The following is an 18,210-nucleotide window of genomic DNA, read 5'->3' on the forward strand; positions in this document are numbered from 1 at the left end:
TCTGACATGTGCAGTTTCATCCAAGAACACAGGAAGGGTAACCTGCATAGACATATGACCTTGGAATCAGACTGGGGGATTATGATCTTGGAATCAAACTGGGGGATGTGTTCTGGAATTCTCCATGTAATGGGAGAACCAAATTTTGCATTCTGATGAGGATACTTCTACCCCAGAGAAGTAAATAAGCAATGGGTGATACATTACTGCTATTATAAATCTCTACCTGTAAAATAGTATACATTTTATTATAAGAAGATTTCTGTGCTGTAAATGAGTCATAGGGGAAAAGGTATGTTTAGAACATGTGAATATTCATAAAAGCAAAATATGTTACATTAGGGGACCATTGGAATCTGAAATTCCAGATTCATCTCTGAATACCATTGTCACAATAGTATTTCAAGGTTACTGAGAATTTTATTTTAGACTGATGGTCTGACTATTCTTAGAATATTCAAAGCAAGTTTCATTATGGCAGTTCATCCACATAAATAGATATCAATAAAAGCAAGATGCCCAAGTGAACCTGATATCACTTGCCTGGCTAACTGACAAAAGTAACTCTGGGAAAGCAAAATTCACACATGTATTAAATCTGTGAAGCAAAAGGAAAAATCTGTAGCACTTAGCTGCCACATTCTGTATTGGCCTAAAATATCATGTGTATTGCAGGTTTCAAGCTTAAAAGAATTAGGTTGGATGGTCAGGTACATGATTGTTTAAAATATTGTTTTCTTCTTCATTTCCTAATTTATTCTATTGAAAAAAGATCTTGTCAGTAATACTCAACAAGAAGATGATATATAACAGTTGCATAATGCACATTTTATAAGTATTTAAATGATTAGAATTCGATATAACTTACTGCAAATCTGAACCAAATATAATTGGAACACGGGATATAAGGGTATCCATTACTGAGCCATGCATTTTAGTCCATGTATAGTAGGTACTACAAAACAGTGGGAGAAATAGTAGGCATCTTAATGAACATGATGTCTAATGTTGTTACCTATGAATGAAATGAAAAGCAATATGGTCACAAAATTCCAAAATTCAGGACTTTGCAAGGTTTAATGTTCATTCTATTTTATGAATCAAAAATCTGTAAAGTCAATATTCGGAAGATTGTAAGGTCTATTTGGATTAATGAGAGTAATACAATCTGGAAGTGTTTTAGGAATAAATATATTGAGTTATTGTTTTCCTTATATTAAAAGTTAAAAATACAAAACATAAATGTGAAATAATTTGTGATCAGTGGCTTTTAATATATGAAATGCTATATAAAAAAAATTATGCATATACATGGGACACATTACAGCAAATTTATTTCCAAGATTGCACATGCCATTGCTTCCTGGGCTAACTTTATATATAATTTATCTAGCCTTCTATGAATGATACTTGTTATATTTTGATCTTCCATACGGAGAAAAACTCATCACAACCCCGAACTTATGATTCCCAATAAAATCATAGACTACCTGTTATAATATTCAGACTGCCAAAGTAATATTTTTTCAATTTGTAGTGATGGCACCATATTTTATGGTGGATCAGCATTATTTGTACAAACCTAAAAGCCATCTATGCCAAGAAACATTCTGTCAAATACTTTTCAAATTCTGTTAAGTAGGTTATGAGAAGCCACTTACAAGTGTTTCTATTTTTAGCAGCAGTGGCTATATTTAATGGCAGATTAGCATCATTTATACTAGAATGAAAGGTCTTCAGGCCAGTCTGATTACTGTGAAGATTGCTAAAATTCTGTTTCCACAGTCTGTGCAGAAGGAGTTGTTTTAAGGCTTTGCTATTTTTAGTAATCGTGGCCATATCCAATGGCTGATCAGCACTATTTGTATAAAATGGAAAGGTCTTCATACCTAAATGCTTTATTTCAAGTTTGGTCAAATTCTCATCGGCAGTTTTGGTGAAGTATTTTAAGCTTAAATATTTTGGTAACAACAGCTTTTCTATTGTTAGTAATGATGGCCATATATGAAGGTGGAAAAGCATCATTTGTACAAACTTCATAGGTCTTCCTAATGGGAAGCTTCATGTTAAATTCAGCACTTTTTGAGATATGGTTTGAAGGGTTTGTTTGTGTTTAATAATGGTGGCAATATCTGAAGGCAGATCAGCACAATTCATCTAAATTTGAAAGCTCTTCATGCAAAATCTACCAAATCTTGTCCAGTGCTTCTGAGAAGTTTAAAATATCAATCATTGACAAAATCATTATGTAATTATGTATGACAGATACAGGGCAATGCCATAAACTTGCTTGACTTGCTTCCAGGAGAGCTTAAAAATAAGATCTTATTCATACAATCTGGACTAATGAATAGTCATCAACTGATATCAAAAGGTAATTACTGTGATCCAAAATATATTCATGATTATACTGTACAACTTGAGTCTGAAGTATGCAGATATCTGCATGTGATCCAAATTGAATTAACACTTTACAATCAATCGTTACTTACATCCATGTCACACAAATAGACCTCATGGATCGCACTCTCCTGATTTTCTTGGAATAAATCCTCATATGTTTTGAAGAAGTCCCTAACTGCATCAGCAATCACCAATGTAGTCTGTATTACAGGGTATTCAGTGGTTTCTGAGCCCAGAGCTGGAATGGCTATTGATTTAAAGCTTCTTTGAACAGCTAATAACAAGCAATTGAAAATGGTCTCTCTCAGTAGTTCTTCCTCTTTATTGTGACCACCTTTCCATGCTGGACTTACAGCATGGATGATAACTTTTGCCCGAAGATTGCCGGCTGATGTGACATGAATTCCACCCTCAGCTAAACATCCGTTCATTTTGACATGCTGTATGCATTCTTCTCTAATTTCTCTTCCTCCTATATTCAATGAAAAAGTTAAAGTAGAAATTAAAAATGTAATGCTTCAAGAGACATTTAACTCTAATTCTGGTAGAATAGATGCTTCTGACTAGAACACAATATGATCCCTATAATGACGCAAGGAATGGTAGAGAGCAAATACATTAATTTCACACCTGTATGGTCTCAATTTCAATCACTATTTCCAGCATGTGCCAGGTGGTTGATCATCACAAGGTCAGTGATTTTCTTTGCCTCAAGGACCACATTAAAGTAAAATCTGAGCCACCAAAACTCTAATTATTGAAGTAAACAGAACTTTGTGTACAATTAGCATTCAATGCACTAAGCTTTACCTTTAAAATTCATACCACAAATGTCTTTACAGTTAAGATTTGTTCTAATGAGGATTCAAATTAGTTTAAACAACACACAATACAAAGGTTCAATTAAAAGTTTATTGTAAGCATAAAATAATCTTTGGACTAACAGGGGCATTGATCTCATCACAGCACACTGCACCAGCCAAGCTGTGAATTAGCTCATGATAAGAATACCTCAGGAAGAGAGACTTGAGGGAGTTTGTTGGGTTGTGAAGAGTGTCCAGCACCTGTATGTTGAGCTATACAGGGACACTGATAGACAAACTCAATAAGTCTGATCCTGAGGATTGCTTTATATTTAATTTGTGAAAATGTATAATTTTGTTTGGAAGAACTACACTCCAACACATATTTCATCATGTGTGAACTGAATTTAAATGTTACCTTTATCAACTATTGCCTTTGCAACCCCTCCTCTATGTTCTAACTTTGGATCAGCTGCATTTACCAAAACATCTGCATCAATCTCTGTTATATCGCCTAAAGCTGTGAAGATTTTCTCTCCACCATATGATCTGCACTCGGCTTGGATTACTGGGCCATGTTCTCTAATTTTAACAGCACCTGTTCAATAATAAATAGCAACATGTTATTAGGACATTTTCAATGAAAGAACTTTATTACTGTTTTAAAAATACTTTTCACTTTCCCCAACATACTTCATCAGTCTCCAGCACCTCAAGCCCCACACACAACAAATGGCCTCGAGTTGTTTACTGAGGCTCTTACACACAATGAAACCAGGGACAGCTGCACGGGTGATCTGTGGGTAATTGTGAAGACTCATGACCAGAAAGGTGCAGGTTCAAATCAAATCCCGACACTAGGCAAGACTGACTGCCATGTGCAAGATACTTTGCTCTAATTGCCTCATCACAATATAAACAGCACTGCACTGATGTGTATTGTTAAACATACAAAATTCTATGGGACCCTGTATTCCCACTGTGTACACTACAGACTAAGTTGTAAATTTGTATGATCTAAGACAAACATCTAGCTAGATTAAGTTAAAATGCAATGTACATAAAGATCCGATCCAGTACAGACATAAAAAAATCTAAGGCCAGAAAAATTAACAAACTTGTTAAAATGTGAAAAACTGATATATTTGCATGAAAATCTAATACAACCAATTGCTTACCAACATAGTCACACAAACATCTCATATCTGCCAACCTTCCAAACAGTGCCTGACAATGCATGTGACCCTAAAAAGCAATCTAGAACTGAAAATATTTTTTAAAAGTTATTTATCAATAAAAAAAATAATCAAAAATTCAAATCGAATTTATAAAAAATTTGTTTTATTTTAAGCATTTATTACACGCCATTAAAAAAGAAAGTAGTTGTTAGAATTGTATGTGCAAAGACTCAAATAATCATACAGATAGTCAAATCCAATGGACAGTGACATATAGTCTTAACCAGGTGCAGACTTTGCTGCTGTCAATAGTTCAGTGGGGTGTTTGAAAGTGATGCAAGTTTTATTAGAGTTCATCTATGCACTCATCAAGGGCTGGATGGTACTACTCTTCAAATTTCCTGAAGATTTTGCTGAATTTTTCTCATTGTACAAAATTATGTCTGCATATGAATTGCTGTATGGGAGAATCAAACATGCAATGGCCACATTAGTCAGAATTTTACTTCTAGGTTTTAGCTCTGTATTCATAAATTGTCTTGGTGCTGTGTAGTGTTACTACGTTGACATTCCAGAATAATTAAGTTAAAATGTCTACATGGATTCTGCAGTATGTCCAAAGAACAAAATAAAATACATACCTACCTTGATGCTCCACATCATAAAAATCAAACTCCACCAACCAGGAGTTAATTCAAACCAAATCCAAATCAACCACATGCCATAAAATTTAGCTTTTCTGGGCTTTGCTGATGGCTCATACTTTCCTGAATCAAAGCTGTGTTGTGACAATTTTTTGTGTCTTTCAAAACAAGCGAATCCACCTACCCTTATTGTTCAATGTACAGATCCAAAATGGCATAGTACAGAAAGACATGCCAGTGGATGGCATAGTACAGAAAGACATGCCACAGGATGGCACAGTACAGAAAGACATGCCACTGGATGGCATAGTACAGAAAGACATGCCACTGGATCATCATCCACCAAGCTTTCAAGGCTCAAATGTGCATCATGACGAGCATAATGTGAATCTGGTTTCCAAGTTTCCAGTTTTTGTACTTTTATGATAAATTGACAGTTTCTTCATTACTTAAATTTGTACACTGGGAATGGAGTACTACTGTTTCCACATAAGTATGTTGTAACTTTACATTTATGGTTGGTAGTAATCATGATATCCCCAAAAAGCCATGACAATTAATGAATTCAGTGTCTTTGCAGTCATTATAAACAAGTGGTTCTTATAAGATTATGTATTTCTCAATGTCATGATTATAATATCATTTTCGAAAAATTTAAAATATTGAAGCAAAGAATTGGGAAAAAAGAAAATTTCTTCAAAAGTTCAAAATTTAGCAAATATTTTAACAAATATTTTAATAATCAAGAGAAAGAAGAAAAAGGATTGTGATATTTTCATCAATAAGGACCATTCTGCTTTGGATATATATATATATATATATATATATATATATATATATATATAACTTAGCAACTGAACCTTTGATACACAAGTGCCATTTATAAACAAGCTGTCAGTGTAGCAAGCCTGACTGTATACCTGTTTTAATAGACAACCTAAACATGGGACCCTACATTTCAAATTGGTGGTTTAGTCATTAAACTGTCCTAACTGGGATCCATAAATGGAATCCACACTATATACATACCAAAACTGTCTGTCTCTTTCTCATTCTCCTCCAAGACATATTGTTCCTGTCCCCTTAACTGGATGACACATGGAATCTGATTTTCCACTGTGGAAATATGCTCTCGCCCTTTGCCCTCCATGTATTCTACAATGCCAGGTTTTTGTAATTCATGCTCACGATGTTGGACCTCATCAATAAGCTCCTGCAGTTTAAAAGTAGCCTGACTGATGCCATCTTGATTGCCTCGAATAAGAAATCCTTCTTTTGACTCAATAGTAATCTGTACATAAGAATGTACTAGATCCTTTGTAATTTTGTCAAGCTCATCCCGATTTCTTCTTTCAATCAACTTAATGGTGCCACTTTTGCAGGTAACTAACTCCTCAAAAATATTGTTTTTTGACAGGAAATCACTGACTTCTTTAATAACTGTGCTTAAAATATCATCTGTGAAATAAAGAAAAAGCTTGGAGAAATCCTGGGCCAATATGATATTAAGTTTTCCCTGATGCTGTTTGTCAAGGTCTTTCATTTTGTCATTCCACTTTTGTGATTGGACCACACATTTCTGGTTGCTTTCAAAGTTTCTTTGATGTTCTTTCACACTGTCATTAATGATACATGTACTTTGTACAATATCTTCATCTGAATCAGCATATATATGTAGTTTGGTACCCACTACTTCCCAAACTGCAACCAGTTTCTCACTCTTTAATTTTGCAACAATATAATCATTCACCTCTTTTGATTTAAACAGAAACAAACGCCCCTCAGGTATGTTCTTCAATTTTGAAACTGCAGCATTGTGTACTGCTTCATACATAGCAACCTGTGCAGTCCTAATATCTTCCATGAGACCTTCAAACACAATCTCATTCTTATTTAGGTTTATCTTGACATTTAATCCATTAAACTGTTGTTCCATTTTGCTTGGATATTTCTGGGCAAGCAGTAGTTTCAACTGGTGATATTTCAAATTACTCAGTGACATTTTGGTTTGTTTTTTCTTCCTGTCAAACTCAGCCTCTGCTTTCTTGATAATACCCTCTATATCCCTAACAAATTTAGCTAAATCATTATGAACCACAACTTGAACAGAGAATTCTTCCTTCTTGACCAACAAAGCAACACCACCAGGATTTGCAATGTCAAGATTCTGAAAGATCTGAAGAACTGTCTCAAATAATTCCTGGCAAACCATGAATTCATGGACAGAAGTTATTTTTAAGAAGTCATGCAAATTTTGCTCAGCCTGTTTTGCCCAAGTGAGAGCCTTTTTTTTACAATCTTGGACATCAGATGTCAATGTGCAAGTCAGAGTTGTGCAGTCTGCCTCTGTCTGTGGCCACTGAATCTGAGTGAAGCAATCCTGGAGTTGTTTCTCTAGGGCTGTTCTGTTGGGCTCAGACTTCATCAGAAATTGCATCTTTGCAAACTCTAATCTTTCCAGTTTTACTGGCTTGGGTGGCTTGAAGCAAGGTCCACTATCACAAGAAATACGTCCCAGGCATTCATAGTGCATAGAAACCTGTATCTCTGACCCATCTATCTTATGTTTCCTTTGTAACACTCGCTCACATACTGAAATGAAACTGAATTTTTGTACCTGAATGTTTTAAGTAGGATGACGTGTCTTTCTCCTAAAAATTTATTTTAAATCTGAGACAGAAAAAGCTAAGTATTAAAAATTGGGTTGTATTTAGCAAATGGTAAATATAGGCACCTGCCCACACTGAATCTGAAAAAAGGAGGCCAGCATAGTGACATGGGGGAAAGGACTACAAGAATGGTATAAAAAAACAGACAAAAAAGAACAGATTCAAGCAATTGAAGAGAAGTACAAGTGTATTAAATGTACATCATGTGTTCTGTTTATGATAGTATAATACTAAATATATATGATGTGTTATGTATATTACAGTATGATGTTTAATTAATGTGTTCTGTATATTACATTATGATGTTTAATTAATGTGTTCTGTATGTCACAGTATGATGTTTAATTAACGTGTTCTGTATGTTACAGTATGATGTTTAATGCATGTGTTCTGTATGTTACAGTACATTGTTTAATGCATGTGTTCTGTATGTTACAGTATGATGTTTAATTAATGTGTTCTGTATGTTACAGTTACAGTATGTTTAATTAATGTGTTATATATGTTACAGTATGATGTTTAATTAATGTGTTATATATGTTACAGTATGATGTTTAATTAACATGTTCTATATGTTACAGTATGATGTTTAACGCATGTGTTCTGTATGTTACAGTATGATGTTTAATTAATGTGTTCTGTATGTTACAGTATGATGTTTAATTAATGTGTTATATATATTACAGTATGATGTTTAATGTATGTGTTATGTATATTACAGGATGATGTTTAATTAATGTGTTCCGTATGTTACAGTATGATGTTTAATTAAAATGTTCTGTATGTTACAGTATGATGTTTAATTAATGTGTTCCATATGTTACAGTATGATGTTTAATTAATGTGTTCCGTATGTTACAGTATGATGTTTAATTAAAATGTTCTATATGTTACAGTATGATGTTTAATTAATGTGTTCCGTATGTTACAGTATGATGTTTAATTAATGTGTTCTGTATGTTACAGTATGATGTTTAATGCATGTGTTCTATATGTTACAGTATGATGTTTAATGCATGTGTTCTGTATGTTACAGTATGATGTTTAATTAATGTGTTCTGTATGTTACAGTATGATGTTTAATTAATATGTTCTGTATGTTACAGCATGATGTTTAATTAATGTGTTCCATATGTTACAGTATGATGTTTAATTCATGTGTTCTGTATGTTACAGTATGATGTTTAATGCATGTGTTCTGTATGTTACAGTATGATGTTTAATTAATGTGTTCTGTATGTTACAGTATGATGTTTAATTAATGTGTTCCATATGTTACAGTATGATGTTTAATTAATGTGTTCTGTATGTTACAGTATGATGTTTAATGCATGTGTTCTGTATGTTACAGTATGATGTTTAATTAATGTGTTCTGTATGTTACAGTATGATGTTTAATTAATGTGTTATGTATGTTACAGAATGATTAATTAATGTGTTATATATGTTACAGTATGATGTTTAATTAATGTGTTATATATGTTACAGTATGATGTTTAATTAACGTATTCTGTATGTTACAGTATGATGTTTAATTAATGTGTTCTGTATGTTACAGTATGATGTTTAATTAATGTGTTCCATATGTTACAGTATGATGTTTAATTAATGTGTTCCGTATGTTACAGTATGATGTTTAATTAAAATGTTCTATATGTTACAGTATGATGTTTAATTAATGTGTTCCGTATGTTACAGTATGATGTTTAATTAATGTGTTCCATATGTTACAGTATGATGTTTAATGCATGTGTTCTGTATGTTACAGTATGATGTTTAATGCATGTGTTCTGTATGTTACAGTATGATGTTTAATTAATGTGTTCTGTATGTTACAGTATGATGTTTAATTAATATGTTCTGTATGTTACAGTATGATGTTTAATTAATGTGTTCCATATGTTACAGTATGATGTTTAATTAATATATTCTGTATGTTACAGTATGATGTTTAATTAATGTGTTCCATATGTTACAGTATGATGTTTAATTAATGTGTTCTGTATGTTACAGTATGATGTTTAATTAATGTGTTATGTATGTTACAGAATGATTAATTAATGTGTTATATATGTTACAGTATGATGTTTAATTAATGTGTTATATATGTTACAGTATGATGTTTAATTAACGTGTTCTGTATGTTACAGTATGATGTTTAATTAATGTGTTCTGTATGTTACAGTATGATGTTTAATTAATGTGTTCTGTATGTTTCAGCATGATGTTTAATTAATGTGTTCCATATGTTACAGTATGATGTTTAATTAATGTGTTCTGTATGTTACAGTATGATGTTTAATGCATGTGTTCTGTATGTTACAGTATGATGTTTAATTAATGTGTTCTGTATGTTACAGTATGATGTTTAATTAATGTGTTCTGTATGTTACAGTATGATGTTTAATTAATGTGTTCCATATGTTACAGTATGATGTTTAATTAATGTGTTCTGTATGTTACAGTATGATGTTTAATGCATGTGTTCTGTATGTTACAGTATGATGTTTAATTAATGTGTTCTGTATGTTACAGTATGACGCTTAATTAATGTGTTATGTATGTTACAGAATGATTAATTAATGTGTTATATATGTTACAGTATGATGTTTAATTAATGTGTTATATATGTTACAGTATGATGTTTAATTAACGTGTTCTGTATGTTACAGTATGATGTTTAATTAATGTGTTCTGTATTTTACAGTATGATTTTTAATTAATGTGTTCTGTATGTTTCAGTATGATGTTTAATTAATGTGTTTTTTATGTTACAGTATGATGTTTAATTAACATGTTCTGTATGTTACTTTATGATGTTTAATTAATGTGTTCTGTATGTTACAGTATGATGTTTAATTAATGTGTTCTGTATGTTACAGTATGATGTTTAATTAATGTGTTCTGTATGTTACAGTATGATGTTTAATTAATGTGTTCTGTATGTTACAGTATGATGTTTAATTAATGTGTTCTGTATGTTACAGTATGATGTTTAATTAACGTGTTCTGTATGTTACAGTATGATGTTTAATTAATGTGTTCTGTATGTTACAGTATGATGTTTCATGCAGGTGATCTACATGATATCATGGTAAACACTAAATACATGTGTTATGCATATAACAGTATGATGTTTAATGCATGTGGTCTGTATGTTATATTATTATATGCTCATTTTGTTTCTCCATAACATTGTCAAAATTGTTCAGTATTTTTCCATGCTGCATGGCTAAAAGTTCATATTGCACAACACGTGCCCCTAAAAATAGCATAGTTTATTAGGAACTACTTTGTAAACAATCAATGTAAGCTCATTTAGTACACGTTTTAGCTTCTGTTTATAAAATTTGTTTGTGGATGAACTAAACAAGTTGTTTCGCCAATTTGAAAGTAGAGATGATAAAGTAATGGACAAATTCACTGAGAAACAAATTAAGCCTTCAAAACAAGCAAACTAATGAATATGCTATTCACAATGTCAACAACGAATGTGAGTGACACAGTAATTGAAAATACTATCCTGATCATTTAAACAGTTATTTATTAGAAATATTGATAACTTTTCACAAATACAACGGTTCAGGCTATGACCAGTGCTCACTCGAGTCTATAAAAATAGCACAGAAAAACAGAAAAGCATATTGAGGCTAAGGGCTATAACATATCTATTTGAGAGTTTTCTTTATAAGTCAGTCAAAAGACTAATTTCAAGAAAAAAATGTAACTGATGGTTTTGGTAGGAAACTAAGAGCCTCAGAGCCAATAAGCCTGAAGACAATGAAAAAGTATTATTTCCAGTGGCAAAAGGCCTGTCACACAACAGCTGCTTAATGCAATTTTCTGCATTAACTATTTGATACAATGTTAGACTAGGGATAGAAGACATGCACTGCATGATACAGGTCATAGCTGGGGTCTCTCCAACAGCGAGCATGCAAGTGACAGGGCATAATCATGTTTTCTGTACATAGCTAGGAATAAGAGTGGTAATAAATAAACTTACATTTATGTATTCTGAATTTCCGCAAAATGTACTTTCTTAGTTAGTTCTGCAAATCCATATGACATGACCAACATCATGGAAATATGATACACACCAAAACTGTACTGCAATTTCGACTACATTGCTATGCATGCATTAACATTGTTACTGTGTGTTGATAAACGAAGTTTGTGTATTTATTTTTTTTTGCAGACTAATACTGCACTCACAAGGTCATGAGAAAAAATTTGTTTATATTTTCCCATACAAATGCAGTAACCTACAAGTATGACACTATATCATGTGTTTTGATCATGACAGTGTAATATTTTAATGCATGTGTTCTGTATGTTTAGTATGACACTAAATACATATCATGTGTTCTGTATATTACAGTATGTTTAATGCTTATGTTTTGTGTATTACAGTATAACATTTAATGTAATCATATGTTCCATATATTAAAGTATAATACACAATGCATATTGTGTTCTGTATTTTACAGTATAACACTTAAATATGCAATCAAAATCTTATGTTTTTCTAATAACAGTATTTGCTCTACATATCTTATATATAAACACCCACATTTGCCTATCTTTCTTTCTGTGTGTCCCATTTGCCAAATAAGAAGTCACAAGTTCAAAACTTGTGGCAACATCCCAAGTTTTCAAAATAAAATTTTTGTATTTTTATGTTCAAACTTTCTTTTAAACTTGCTCATCTCAATATTTATTTTATTTTGGTTTTTACTTCTTTTTTTATTCCCATCCTATAATGGGCAATTAACCTTGTTTACTATTAGAGAATCAACCCATGTTCTGCAAATCATGTCACTCCTCTGTCCATTCTTATATCTTAAAAAGATAGTGTCATATATTTACTGCAAGTAACATGATACACTGTGGCACTCATGCATGTGGTTTTAAGATCATCACTTAGTTTCAAGTCTTAAATCATTTGTTTGTGAAATGGCAATTTAATGTGTCTGTCATGGGTTGATGTCCTGAAATTACTATTTCCATGTGTGAAGGCATATTCTTTGCCAGTTTTTATACACCATCTGCAAAGCATCTCATATTTTTCATTAATTTCCAGCCATGGTCGATTTTGTTTCCAGTCTGAACTGATATATCTTTGCTAGCCAAGGTTCCAAAATGAAAAGCCTATCTATTGGCAGGCTGAATAGATATACTGGTGCTCTGTCCTAATGACATCTATTGGCAGACTGAATAGATATATTTGTGCTCTGTCCTAACGACATCTATTGGATTCATGAGTTGCCACTCCTAGCATGTAATGCCAACTAACCAAAAGCATGGTGCATTGTATATCAGCAAAAAATGGCAGAGGGCAATGGACCTAAAAATGATACTCTGGAAGTTTAACATCAAAAGTATAATTCTGTACCAGAGAGGAGCCATTACAGGTGTATTTGAATGAAAGGTATTTGTGCAAACATGGGCCGGCACTGGAAAATTGCTTATTTATCAGTCCATTCAAGTTGTGTGCTCCCCTAATTTCTCAAACACGTAGGAACAGTGTTCAAATTTGAACAACTTAAGTTTCATTGGATGTGGTGGCTTGCCACTGCATCCAATGAAATTCACAGACCCAAAGCACAGGAATATCTACTTGACACTCCAAGGTGTAGATAAGGTTATTACATCAGAACATTGGCTAGCGAAGATGGAATTGAAAGAGCATTTTTTTCCTTAAAATTGGCACCATCTTGAGCATCATTTGATATGTAATTAGCATAAGGAATTCTGCATTCACTGTCAATGTGCCTCTTGACAGAAACATCTGTATTCTGACTGTTATTAGAAGTATTATTGTTAAAATAATGAAAGTGTGTCAGAGTATTATCTGGTTTTGCCAGGTAATGCATTGTCCTAAAAGCTAGTCTCATCATGAAAAATACTTTCTCTTGACCTCTCTTACCAACCAATCAGAAATGAGCACATGACATAGAAGAAATATATGCAATAATTCACAACTACACAAGAACAACATATCCTCTAAGATTGACAACCAGGATTCATTGCATTAAACAAAAAATATATAAGTACATTCTCCATGAAGAAAGGTGCGTCTTTGCATGCATTAAATTGTAAATTTTGTGGGAAATCTTAAATTTTGAGGGGGTTTCCACAATCATGCATCCAACGTGCAACCCTAATTAGGTAAGTATCCCCCACAAAAAAAATGTATGCAATAATTTTTATATGCTTTGTTGTTTGCTTGTACAACTGGGTAATTTTTTACAAATTTAAATGTAAAACAAAGTTTATCTGTTTGATCCTCTTTAAATGAAGTTATCTCTGTACCTCAAATCTACTCATGTAAAAAGTATTTAACATACTGTTTTTGCTTTTACAATTGGGTAATTTAGTTATCTTTTTTATCATCTTTAAATATAAAATGTTATCTCTTTGATCCTCCTTAAATGTAAAATGTTATCTCTCTGATACTCCTTAAATGTAAAACATTATCTCTCTGATCCTCCTTAAATGTAAAACGTTATCTCTCTGATCCTCCTTAAATGCAGAAAGTGTATCTCTCTGATCCTCCTTAAATGTAAATAGTTTATCTCTCTGATCCTCCTTAAATGCAGAAAGTTTATCTCGCTGATCCTCTGTAAATGTAAAAAGTTTACCTCTCTGATCCTCCTTAAATGTACAAAGTTTATCTCTCTGATACTCCTTAAATGCAAAAAGTTTATCTCACTGATCCTCTGTAAATGTAAAACGTTATCTTTCTGATCCTCCTTAAATGCAAAAAGTATATCTCTTTGATCCTCCTTAAATGTAAAACGTTATCTCTCTGATCCTCCTTAAATGCAAAAAGTTTATTTCTCTGATACTCCTTAAATGTAAATAGTTTATTTCTATGATCCTCTTTAAATATAAAAAGTTGATCTCTTTGACAGGCAATCTCAATATGACTTCTGAGATAAAAACTTATTTTACTTCAAGCAACAAAATAATCACATATCAATGGTTGTCTGCAGGCTATAAACACATGTACATAGTTACCTAAAGTCTATAATCACATGTCTATGTTTGTCTATAGTCTATGTCTATGCCTTCTCTCACTCTAATTCTTTCATTTTGAATCTGAAGACTGTCTTTATCAAAGAGACACAGCTCCTGCTTTTCTTAGTCATTCAGATCTTTGCTTAAAATTTATTGATGTGTACACATTTAAACACCCCCAAAATTCACAATATAAGCATCTTAGTAGTACTTGTATTTTAAAACATGAATCTTGCAAACAGACAGTCAGACAAGCAATATAATATAATCACTGCAATACATTTTTATATAAATTGAAACTGGTGACAAAAAAGCAGTTTCAGAGCTGATTTAATATATCTTAATTTTCAGCGCACTTTGGCTTTCAGTTCTATGCTACAGAATGCCAAACCAAACCCACATTGGCTTTCATTGCTACGCTACAGAAATTTGATGCCAAACCCAGGTTGTCTTTCATTTGCTATTCTACTGAGAGCCAAATCAGAGGTCAGTGGAGAAATAAAAAATTATCCAAAAACAAGGGAAGTTTTGTGGTGCTAGATAGTACTGTCCATGTTTAATTGGGTAAATTAGATTAATAATTAAAATAAAATATGAAACTGAATGTGTTTGTTGTAAACTAAAGTAATTGTCACCTTAGAAGAAAGTTTACATAATAAATATACATTAATTGTATATTTACATCATTTTTGTCATTTTGCACATTATAATGTCTTAATCCCTGATGTCAATAGCTTCTTTTCATATGAGATCCAAATATACTGGCTTGAAGTAATCAGTCCACATGAAGGCTCTGAGTTAAAAATATTGTCCCCATACTGATATCCACAAATTCTCAATGCAGATACAGTATGTACAGGCCAAGATGGCATATTGTGTGAATACCCTTAAACTTTCATACACTTTTGCTAACCTTGAACTATCATACACATTTAAACTACAGGAAATAGCTATATGCATCAAATTTAACACCAAAAATAGATGTGGCTCACTACAATGTAATTTTCAGCAATAGCTTTCGAAAATATTTTAATTTCTTAACAGGCATCTTTAAAAATGTTTTAAAAACTTATCTAATAATAGGAATCCTAATCTTTGTTATGCAGTTTTTTTATTCACTGATTGATATTGAAGCAACAAAACTACACAATCTTCTGTATATTAATAACATTTATACAAGGAATACATGGCTGAGATCAAATCCATGTTTTCCAGATAGTACAAATATCAGTCATGCCAAAAGATATCTTACTGGTATGGTCCTCAAAATACACCAGGCAGTATTCTTTGTCTCTATGGAATTCAACTTTCTCTACAGGTCCTCCCCTTGACCGTTTCTCATTCTCAAAGTACAACTCAATTGTGTCCTCAGTTGTGGTAATCTTGAGATTTAAGACTAAGATACAGTTTGAAACATGAACTTTTGATGGCTGGAGATGACTGCCCTCTAGAGCTCGCTTCTTGCAGGCTTCTTTAAGCTTTTGAAAATCTAATTGAGACAGAAAAGAATAACAATATTTCAAAGAGATTTCATAATATATCAGGTTAAACTGGCATTCAAGTATTCTACTGGGCTGCATGCATGTATAAATTTTTTCTTATGAAGAAAATCAAAACATATCAAAACATAAAGTATGAATCTAGGTTTGCATTTGCAAAACAAACATATTCCCACTGCAGATGAAAATGCTCAACAATATTTTCAAATGAAATAAATATTGCAAAAATCATCTGAATGGCATATAGACCTAATCAGGTCAGCTAAGTATGTACATAAATGTGCATACCAAATGATATTTGCCCAGTTCAAACAGCTTCTGTCTGAAGTAGTCTCAATAAAATATCTGAAGGAAAAAAATTATACCAACGGTATGTAATCAGGTAATACATAGAAACATACCATCCAAATTCAAGTTGCCTAGAATCAGTGATTTTATATAACTTTTCACACAAAAATCTAAGCTCAAAAAGTAAAAGAACACTTACAAAATAAATCAAAAGAATAGTGAATGGTACATTACTCAACCACCCACATTTAATAGTGTTCTGTGAAGGCACTACCTGGCTTACTACTGAAATACTTGATGCTTCAAAAACACAAGTCCAATTCAAGGCTATGGGAAACCATGCACAATATAAAGTATAGAGAAAATAAGTATGATTCAAAAAGCTGAAAAAACATATTATCAATCATTGCTTGAAAACAAAAAGAGCAACACAAACTCCATTTGGAAAGTCTTCAATGAACTCACTGGAGGAACACACAAAGATCAGACAAATAAAATTCATTCACTTCTGGTAAATGACACCATAGTCACTAATGACACTGACACTGCAAATGTTTTCAATCATTTTTTCAACAACATTACCACAAGGTTAAAAGAACCAGTGATAGAAAACAAACAACTTTAATAAACTGAAAAAGTTCTGCAGCAGCAAAATTTCTAAGGTCAGGTATGTTTCTCTTTCCAATTAGTATAAAAAAACTTTGTTAAAAAATGTCTCATTCAGCTTGATACCAAGAAGGCTACAAGACTTGATCAAATTGGTCCACGACTCATTAAATCTTCTGCCTCTGCTATTTTACATAGCATAACATTCATAATCAATTTAAGTATTGCAACCTCATCTGTCACCAATATATGGAAAACTGCAAAAGTAACTCTGATCCACAAATCTGGTTCTAAGGATGATGTTGATAACAACTGGCCAATCTCAATACTATCTAACTTGTCAAAATTGATTGAAAAACATGTCAATGACTCATTCATTTAATCAAACACTTGCTATTACTATTTATTTTATTTATTAATGACCTACCACTTTTACTAAGGGTCTCAATATCATCAAAAAAAGATCTCTATGCAGATGACACAACATTGTCAGACATCCAAAACACAAAGCTTGAATTAGAAATTTCTGTACAGGATGCCCTAAACAAACTAGACAACTGGTACACATGCAATGGCATGGTGGTAAATACTGGTAAAACTAAAATATTACTAATCTCAACATGGCAAAAAAGATCAAATCTTGATAGTGATGAACTACATGTCTGACATGGAAGGATAAAAAATTTGCAAATGGTCTGTCTTGATAGACTACTTGGTGTTTTGGTACATAATAACCTATCACGGACTGAATATATCAAACATATCAGTAAAAAAGTCAATTCAAGTCTATGACTTCTCAGTAGGATAAGACACTTTAATTACATATTTTTGACTGCAACTTATACATATTGGCTACCTGGCAATACTCCCCACCTGCGACCCATGTCTACCATACAGCAAAAAATTCCCAAACCAAATAAAAAATTATTCAAAAAAAGTTTCCAATACTCTTTTGGAATAGTATTCCAGTTGAGATTAGAAATGCCCACTCTATTTCCTTCTCCCAAACCCAATATATCCAGTGGCTTCAGAGATGCAGTTAAAATAAAAAAAATTTCTTTGTATGAGGGCCTCAAGGTAGATTAGTTATTAGCTAA

The 18,210-nt window shown here is 32.4% G+C and overlaps 1 pseudogene across 1 annotated transcript in view; it reads right to left on the bottom strand.

The window, feature by feature from the left end:
• LOC149769395 (protein mono-ADP-ribosyltransferase PARP14-like) overlaps window positions 1–18,210 on the bottom strand; it is a 95,401-nt pseudogene that overhangs the window by 66,017 nt on the left and 11,174 nt on the right. Inside the window, exons 3-6 of the transcript XR_016419162.1 lie at window positions 15,973–16,209; window positions 6,058–7,620; window positions 3,625–3,804; window positions 2,493–2,875 (exon numbers count right to left, since the gene is read on the bottom strand). The product of XR_016419162.1 is annotated as a protein mono-ADP-ribosyltransferase PARP14-like (transcript). The remainder of the gene's footprint in view (window positions 1–2,492; window positions 2,876–3,624; window positions 3,805–6,057; window positions 7,621–15,972; window positions 16,210–18,210) is intronic.

This window comes from Sinohyriopsis cumingii, unplaced genomic scaffold, assembly GCF_028554795.1.
Source record: "Sinohyriopsis cumingii isolate HCF-2022 unplaced genomic scaffold, ASM2855479v2 utg003941l, whole genome shotgun sequence".
In the NCBI taxonomy this organism is placed as follows: domain Eukaryota; kingdom Metazoa; phylum Mollusca; class Bivalvia; order Unionida; family Unionidae; genus Sinohyriopsis; species Sinohyriopsis cumingii.